The sequence below is a fragment of the Coenobita brevimanus genome, chromosome 67, assembly GCF_032717465.1.
Source record: "Coenobita brevimanus isolate Jiangsu-jjx chromosome 67, ASM3271746v2, whole genome shotgun sequence".
NCBI classification, from domain to species: domain Eukaryota; kingdom Metazoa; phylum Arthropoda; class Malacostraca; order Decapoda; family Coenobitidae; genus Coenobita; species Coenobita brevimanus.
The window spans coordinates 22,393,784-22,403,870 of NC_137020.1; positions in this window are offsets into that span (position 1 = coordinate 22,393,784).

A 10,087-nucleotide genomic window follows, 5' to 3' on the forward strand; every position below is an offset into this window, starting at 1 on the left:
GTGATGGGAAACCTATTTAACTTTTTTAAACCGGTGACGTATTTTGTTTTCTTATAACTTTCAGACGATTTTAGTGTTTAGGAGTGATTTCTCGAACCCCGTGGGTTGAACACAGCCTTCGTTAACCCCTTTAATACGACAGATATTTCCTAGCTTTAATAAAATCTGTAGGTAACAAGAATAAAAATTGTAATGGCAATCCTTAGGTCTACTTTTTTTTTTTTTTTTTGGCTTGGCTCTTCATGTGATTCTTTAAGTATTATCTGTTGTGCTTTTTTTTTTTTTTCCTTGTAAAAATGATGAAAATCTTTTTACGAAAGTGATGTTTGTTTACAATCCCTGACAGCGCCGAAGACAAAAGGACGACATCTTGTGGTTCAGTTCAGTTCAGTTGAGATGCGGGAGTATTGCCTTTGCAACGGCACTCCCTGTTGTGTTATTATTATTCTTTCCTGCATTTTTCTTCATTGTTTTCTTCCCTTCTACGGCCTGTATTTCTCTTCTTATTTTTATCTCTGTTCTGTTGTCGAACCCTTCTTTCCCTTATATTCCAAAAATTGTGTAGTGTTCTCTGTCGCTTCTGTACTATCACTGTTGAACAAAAAAATTTTTTATAACTTTCTCTTCTTCATAAGGCTGTTGAAGTCTTGCACATTTCTGTCTTCCTGTTGCATACACTGGACACCACATAATGAAGTGCTTCAGGTCTTCTCTTTCTTCTCCACACATCACAACTTCTCTTCATTTTTAAACCTATTCCTATCCTTCAAACTCAGATTGTTTGTCCTACACTTAATATTACTGAAGCTATTCTATTATCATACACCCTTTCTTGTCCCCCAATCTCTCTTCTCCATTCTTGATATATTTTCAGATTTGTTTTTTCATTCATTTCCTTCTTCCACACTTCTGTCCCATTCTCCCATTCTCTTTGTTTCTTCAAAGGTTGCAGTAATTCCACTTCCACTTTCTGTTCCTGCCCCTTTCAGATCTTTGATAAGCTCAGTCAACCACTTACGCTTCCCCTCTTCTCTCATTTCATCACTTATACACTTAATCAAATCCGTACTTTCACCACTTAATATTTGGCTTAAGTATTTTCATTGTCCTTCTATTATTTTTGCCCTTATACTCGTTGCTCCCACTTCTCGTGTCAGTGCAGCTCCCTGTACATATCCCTGACCCCCGAAAATTTGTCTATATACGCTATATTCCATATTTTGTAGTTTATCTGTTTCTTGCTTTGTTAACCTAGTCAGATTCACTCCATATAATATTGATGGCAGAGCTGTTTTTCCCGGTACGTTTTTCCTGCTAACATTTTTGAACAACCCTGGGCTATAACTAAATAGGCCATATTTCCCAGCCTTCTTGACTTCATCTCTTCTTTATGCCCTTAAAATACTTCATACGATCATTTGTTATCCCAAGATATTTTTTTCTTTGACTCACCCTTATTCCCATAATCTCACCAGGTTCATTTTTCATATGAAATATCAATATTTGGCTCTTCTGCGTATTTATTGTTTGCCCACACTCTTCACTAACCTCCATGACCTCCTGTATATATTACTTTTTCTGCATCTTAGAACGCCATTATTGAGCGAAATTACCTTATCAGTGCCTGTTTATCCAAACCCAGCTTTATCCTAACCTATTTTATGGTACTCTAGCCAAACTTATCCAAACCTAACTTATCTCTTATTTAATCATATTTTCCCTGTTTATTGATGGATTCACCTCATACTGGAAAACTCACTTCTGTACACCTTTATAAAAACAATGAATCAGTTCAATTTCTTTTTTAAGGGGAGGTGCTGTGTTTACTTAAGGATTATCATTTTATTATGTCATCGGACTGAAGGGGTTAACAAAAGCCGAAAATTAAAATCTGATCAAATGAACGTAGATCCGGTTACAGAGATTTTCTGAGATAGCCACTAGTTTGTTCATAAGAGACGTTGTTCTGGTGTTGTTCAAAGTGACATTTATGGATATTACACATGGAGGGGGAGAGGGAGGGGGAGGCCAAGGATGAGATGGAGGGATGGAGTGGAGAGATATATGAGAGAGGGGGGTGTGAGCTGGGAGCAGGGCAGTGAAATGGCGGGGGACAGGGAGACATGGAAGCGATTTGTTTGTGGTCACTCCTTACGGGAATAAGGCGTCTGGCAATAGATAGATATAGGCTAGACACAGACCAAACATGGCGGGACCTAATGTAATCGAGAAAGCCACTCCTTTGGTCCTAACCTAAGCATTCTTCGGTATTTTGATCTGTATTTTTAAGTTTTAGAAAGTTGGATCGATTTCCTCTGAGTTTTTTTTTTTTTTTAATCGGTTATCTTCCTTACAGTGAACTAGTGGAGGAAATGTTATAGTAAGAAAAAAATGATTTGTAATGGTGAATACCCACTCAAAGGTAATTTTTCCGGATATTTCTTTTAAAACTTCACGTGTAAAATGATACTAATACGGTAGACAAGGTGCCGTCAGATAATTAACCTTTTCAGCCCGATTACTCGTAGTTTAGCTCATTCTTGCTCTCTCCAGACGGTTTCCTCTAGCTCAGCAAACTTTTCGAACTGGAGAGTTAAATAATCTACATCCTGCATTAACCTCTTCACTGCCTCAAGTCCTTACATAGTTTAATAAAATCGTCTGGCAGTAGCAGGAATACACTAAACAAGCGTCCTGCATTGCGCCACGAAACCGTCTAAGATGGATGTGGAGAGCGAAGGAATGGATGGACTTAGCTGGATTGTTGGTGGGTAGTGGGACGGGGGCAGGAAAGTATGCCTAGTGACAATAGATGATTTGAGTGCGGTGAAGGTGTATTTCAAAATGTTCCCCATGAGTGAGGGTGTGAAGGGGGAGGGGAGGGGGTAATGAAAAGGGCGTGGAGACAAAAATCGGGTGGGATGAGTTTCGGTAGTGGTGGTGCAGGTGGGGAGGAACCTTGAGTATGCACTGTGAAAAAGGATCTGTAGGAGTATTGATATGAGTGCCACTTCAAAGTGTTCAACAGTAACAAAAACGAGACAAGCTAATGCTGTTCTCTTAAATGGGCGTCGTACGAGAGAAAAATACGTCGTCGGACTTCATCTATAACGGGGTCAATCTTAGTTTCGTAAAAATAATACTGCTACAATTGTATTATCTCAATATATATGAATATCTGTGATGAAAAGAATACTAATTTGTGATTCATTTCTTTTTCCAGTGTTGAATTTATCACGCTGTATCGGCCAGTCTTAAGTCTCCTCTTGTCCACATCCCGCAGCTTAAAAGTAAGTGGATTATCTCATTTTTCCACTTAATTTCTATAGTGCTTTGTGGTCCTTCTGTTTATTTTTAGAGACTGTCCTCATAAAGTAAAGTAAGACAATATATACTTGTTTCTGTTGTTTGCATTCTAAGTGAAGAGCAGTATTTTCTGTCCATAAGTTTTAAAATCCGGGCTTGAATAGCGAGACTTAATAGATCAGAGAAGTTTACGGTTATAACGCAGCATAATGGTATGAGATCGATAATGGCTGAAAAAATAAATCAAGCTTAACATAACGTAACCAAACAGAGTCACATCTTTGGCATCCTTGAAACCTAACCTTGGCATATTTTGGACCTAATCTTTACATCCCTTAGACCAAACCTTGACATCCATAGGACCTAGCCTTGGCATCCTTTAGACCAAACCTTGACATTTTTTCCTAACCTTAGCATCCTTTAGACCTAACCTTGGCATCTTTTAGACCTAACTTTGCGTTCTTTGGACCCAACACGTCCTTCGTACCAGCATTGCATCTTCCGGATCTAACCTTGGCGTCTTTTGCACCTAACCTTGGCACAGTTATCACAACCGTCGTCTAAAATAACGCTAAAAATAAACTCAAGGGACGTATGCCAAAATCTTGTGTCGCGAAGTTGGGTGAAAACTTGCTATTCTTTATGAAACCTGTGTAAACTTGAAAGGTAGGGTCAACCTGAATCCCGTATTACAAAGTAGTCAGCAACGATTCAGGAACACCAAACATGTATCATCTTCAAGCGCTTCACATTTTATCGTGAAATACAGGGAACTACATTGAGCCATAGCATCTCTTTAGTATTCTCTCCTGGTGGTGGGTAATAACGTTGAATAGCGACAGGTGTGTGTGGAATGGAGAGGGACTGCTTTGCCACAGGAAGCTGACCGCCCATTTTAATCCCATATTCAGACGTATGCAAAAAATGACGTGCAGGCAATTGGAGGCAATTTGTTGTGCCCACAGCCTCTGGGATTAAGGTGTCCGGTTTTAGACAGACGAATACATTTAATTCACGTAACAAAAAAATAGTCTGAGCTGTTTTTCATTTCTCCCGTCCTTTTTATGCGTCTGCATACGTAGAGGATGAAGGAGGGGATTTTCGGAAAGCTGAAGCGCGCGCGCACACACACACACACACACACACACACACACACACACACACACACACACACACACACACACACACACACACACACACACACACACACACACACACACACACACACACACACACACACACACACACACACACACACACACACACACACACACACACACACACACACACACACACACACACACACACACACACACACACACACACACACACACACACACACACACACACACACACACACACACACACACACACACACACACACACACACACACACACACACACACACACACACACACACACACACACACACACACACACACACACACACACACACACACACACACACACACACACACACACACACACACACACACACACACACACACACACACACACACACACACACACACACACACACACACACACACACACACACACACACACACACACACACACACACACACACACACACACACACACACACACACACACACACACACACACACACACACACACACACACACACACACACACACACACACACACACACACACACACACACACACACACACACACACACACACACACACACACACACACACACACACACACACACACACACACACACACACACACACACACACACACACACACACACACACACACACACACACACACAGTTTCCGACTGCAGTCACCACCACCATTATCATTATCACCACCATCACAACTGGCTCGTAACTTATAAGATCTGAAGGAAGAACAAGACGGGAGGAGTTTCACCATAATTTCTTTACAGCAGAAACAAACTCAACTGCGACTGGGGACTGATCACTAAATCTGTGTATGAATCAGAATACAGAATATATACTCTTTCCTGTATTTTTCTTTCTCACTCGGGTATTATCGTTGTGTTAGTTTCCTAGCTTTTTTTTTTTTTCCCTGGTCAGTGTATTATACGTATTAAATAATCATACGTTTTTGTCATATGCATTAAATATTGACAGGTTTATACCGTACCCTTATTTATGGTCTTTTCATAGGAATGTTGGTTGCAGAGATATTAACTCATAATCGGTGAAGTTCTATTCTACTCCAGCTATGGCCAGACGATTTTATTCAGCTGTGAAGAGTATGTACGAGGGAGCTAGGGCTACGGTGCGAGTGGATGGTGAGCTGAGTGAGTTCTTTGATCTCAATGTGGGACTGAAACAGGGGTGTGTAATGTCTCCATGGCTGTTTAATATATATAAATGGATGGGGTTGTAAAGGAGGTGCAAGGTAGGGCAGTGGATGTGGGGGTGGCCCTAATGAATGAGGGTGAGATTTGGAAGCTTCCGGTGTTGCTGTTTGCTGATGATACAGTATTGTTGAGTGAAGATGAATGGGGGTTGTAAGGTTTGGTGAATGAATTTGGGACAGTGTGTAGGAGGAGGAAGCTGAAAGTTAATGTAAACAAAAGTAAAGTTATGGTATTTGAGAGGAATGAAGTCAGAGTGTGCAGTGAGGTTGGATGGTGAGGATATGGAGAATGTGAGTGCATTCAAGTACTTGGGTAGTGTGATGAGTAAGAATGGAACTTTGGGGGATGAAGTACGTGAAAGGGTACAGCAGGGAAGAAAGGTTGTTGGTACACTGAAAGCAGTGATGAGAAATAGGGAGGTGAGTATGGAAGTTAAGAAGTCACTGCATGATGGTATTGTGATCCCTACCCTGACGTATGGAAGAGAGGCGTGGACCTTGCAAGAGGGGAACAAGTCAAGAGTGAGAGCAGTGGAAATGAGTTACTTGAGAGGAGCATGTGGAGTGACGTGGAGGGACAGGTTGACGAATGAAGAAGTGAAGGAACGTTGTGGGGTAGATGTGGATGTGGTTGAAAAGATTAGGAGAAATACACTGAGGTGGTTTGGACATGTGGAGAGAATGGAGAATGAAAGACTAACTAAGAGGGTGTATGTAGGTGAGGTGGAGGGAGGGGTAGACCGAGGATGAGGTGGAGGGATGGAGTTGAGAGGTATATGAGGGAGGGGGGGGTGAGTTGGGGGGAGGGGAGTCAAATGGTGGGTGACAGTGACTTGGAGGCGTTTTGTCTGCGGCCACCCTTTGCGGGATTAGGGCGTCGGGCTATAGATAGATAGATAGATAGAGTCATAGAAGCCTGAGTGTTAATTTTTTGTTTAGTGATTTTTTTCTGTTTATTCTTTCTACCTTCAAGCGGTTTATTCTGCACCTGAAGCCCTCTCGTACTTAAAGGATTAGGGAAGCCTCTTATCAAATCTGCCCAGTTAGAAAAGACTTCAAACTGAATAAAATCGTCTGAAGCTGGCGATAATTTAAAAGGAAAGATTGTAGCGAAATAAACTCAGAACAAGGGGCCTCATCTAAGTTACATAATGGAGAACTGTGTTTACTTTAAACTTTATCGAACAGAGGAAATAAACCCTTCAATACAGTACGATTACAGCTCATTGCAATTCCTTCATGCTGCTGTCTGTTTTTATCAGCTTAGTAGAACGGCCTGGTTGTTGAAAGATAGATAAAGGCGTCTCTAATCCCGTCATCTTTGAAAAAATCTGTCCTCAGGTGAATGAAATCGTTTGGAGAAAGCAAGAATTAAGTATCAAAGACTTTATCAATCGGAGGGATGTTTGAGATAGCTTCTAACCAGTTCATTGCGGTGGGGGGGTTGGGAGGAGTAAAATTTTCGTATCAAGAATAGATTTTGAAAAGCGCCATGTGGTTGATCATGTTAAACGTGCTAGCTGCAAAAATAAACTGGTCAGACGGAGGTTCTAGGGAGTCTCGTAACCTTTTCCATCTGTAACCTTTTCCATCTGTAGCCTTTTCCATCTGTAACCTTTTCCATCTGTAACCTTTTCCATCTGTAACCTTTTCCATCTGTAACCTTTTCCATCTGTCTTCTAAGTGACGTCGGACACTCTTCCTAAGCGATTTATTTTACCTATCAGTGACATAAAAGAGGATACTGAGGTGTAGTGTCCAGGGTAAATCGCTTAGGAAGGGGATTTACGAAACAGATGACACTTCATATTTTAGTCATGCTATCTCCAAGCAGTTTTATTTAGCGGAAAATTTTTTTGAGCATGGTAGGGTTGGATATTACCCCCATTAATTTCTTCATTAATAGGGTGAGATGTGCTGCATAAATTGGTCTGGAGGCAGCAAGAATAAGTGTCATGGAATTGAAAGAGTTAACCCCTTTACTGCCTTGGGTGCACTTTGGTATATTATTCATGTTAAGGCCAAGCTATTTCATGGAGGCAAGAGAAATCTGAGCATTCCAAATATTTATCGCTTTAATCTCGTGACATTATTAGCATTCTCGCTATCCCCAGACGATTTTACTCAGCTTAGAATACACTGAAGATGTTATGCAGTCTTCATTTGCCCTTCCAGTACGGTCTTTTTTTTTTTTTTTAAGCTGAAAACAATCGTCTGGAGAATTAAAAAAATAATAATAATTTAAAAGCATGTCATTGAACTGAAAGGGTTAACCTAGAGAAATTTCAACCCTCTGACGACCGTAATTTTCCTCAGCAGAACAAAATAGTCTTCCATCAGCTTGAATGGAAGTCTTGATTCATCAGTACAAGGCGAAAGTACAGCCATGAGCAAAAGTTAAGAACATAAGAACATAAGAAGAGAGGATAACTGCAGTAGGCCGGTTGGCCCATGCTAGGCAGCTCCTAGAAGAGTAACTGAACTACTAGAATGAGATAAGGATAGCAAAGAAGAAGGCAATTCCTTGCCAACATTGCTTCCTGCCTCCCATATACCTCATTCCTTCCCAAACGACACAGGATCCTTCTCTCTTAAACTCTCTTGTTGTGTTTTTTATACTTCTATCACATAACAATTCACGTAACACCTTCCATTGCCAGAGCCGGTATAAAAAGTGTCAGCGAACTTTTGCTTACTGCTGTGCCAAACCAAAATTTTCAATTTATTGCAGGTCACTCACGTCCTCTGGTAATGGTGACAGTATTAAGACTTGCAGGCTCCTATACTTATTCTTATCTAAATAAAATCGTCTGCCGTTAGCTTGAAGAAAACAGCAAGACGCGATCACTAGTGGACCAACGTCTCCCCCATATGGCACGAACATCTTAATTCTACTCACTCCTGTTAAGTCATTCCTAAGTATGTCCTTTTCCACATTTCGAAATCATAATAAAAATAATAGTAATCATCATCATCATCGTGGTCGTCGCCGTCGTCATACTCTTTACCCCTTGCATGATACAGGAGCGTTCCAAAAATAAAAAATGTTATAGAAAATCTGAAGAACTATCAAAGAGCCTTAGAAACATCGAACTTTGGGTACCGTAGTCCAGATCATTTAAGCTGGGGGAGACTGTTGTCTCTAGAAGCAGTTGTTTTGTTGTTTTTGGAACACCAGGCTTATCTGAAACGTGAACCCTGTGGACTGTAAGCTTAATCTACCATTCTGCGTCCAACATGTTCCTGTCCAGGGGGTAGGGAAGTAGTTGCGAGATGTATGCATACTCAGTTAGTTGACCGCCTGATTACCTCGATGCCACCACATGAAGGCGCCCCTCATTAGCACCCCCTCGCAGCAGTTAAATGACATAAAAACCTACGGCCTCCTACTGAACTGGAGCTATAAGTTGTTCACCATAACATGGCGGAGATATTCCTTTTGAAGTGGGCTTCACAAAGCACGTGGCAAAATAAGGCAAAGCAACAGTGCTACGTAATTTCAGTAGCATTTCTTCGTGACTAGCGCCATATTCTTCTGTTTAATCTTCTGCTACAGCCCAGCATTTAGGAGAGGGAGAAGTCGATTTTACTCCCGATTAGTGGATAGTTCCCTCGGCCAACGGAGTTGGAGGGGGATATGTATTTGCCTATGTTTGTTGCATGCCGGAATAGAAAGATTCGGCGAGCGTGTAGGTCAGTTCCGTCTGTCTGTCTGTATATCTGTTTGTCTGCTCGCTGTAGGTCACAATTTTGCACCAATCGTTCTCAAAAAAAAAAAAAAAAAAAAAAATCAGAAGGTAGATATGCATAAACCCTGGAGTCCTATATTTTTAATCAAAATCGGTCAAAGGCCTTGGCTGGGTGGAGGGTTGAAACCCATCAATGGTGGAATTTCTGACGCGAGACATGTAAAGTGATTTCAGCATGACAGCATGTAATAATCCTGAGAGAGAGAGAGAGAGAGAGAGAGAGACCAGGAAGCACAACATGGGGCAAGAGGGGGGAAAGAGGGGGAAGGAAGAAAAGGAGGGATAAGAGGGGGGATCCATCCAGCAAGCCCTCTGCCTATGGCAGTCTCATCTCTGTTTGTTTGTCCACACGATATCTCCAAAAGTTATCTATGAATTTAAATGAAATATTGTGGAAATGAGGGCCATGGACCAAGAAAGAATTGATTAAATTTTGGGACTGATCCGAATCCTGCAGTGGCATTGCCGGAGGTATGCGCTCTCAGTGCTCTGCAGTTTACTGCGTTAACAATTTCACTCTGATGATCTGTTTACATCCTCTACTCGTGAAGTAATATTGGGTGTTATATTTTGAGGGTTTGTGTGTGTGTGTGTGTGTGTGTGTGTGTGTGTGTGTGTGTGTGTGTGTGTGTGTTCGTGTGCTTGTAGGTCAGTGCTTGTGTATGCTTG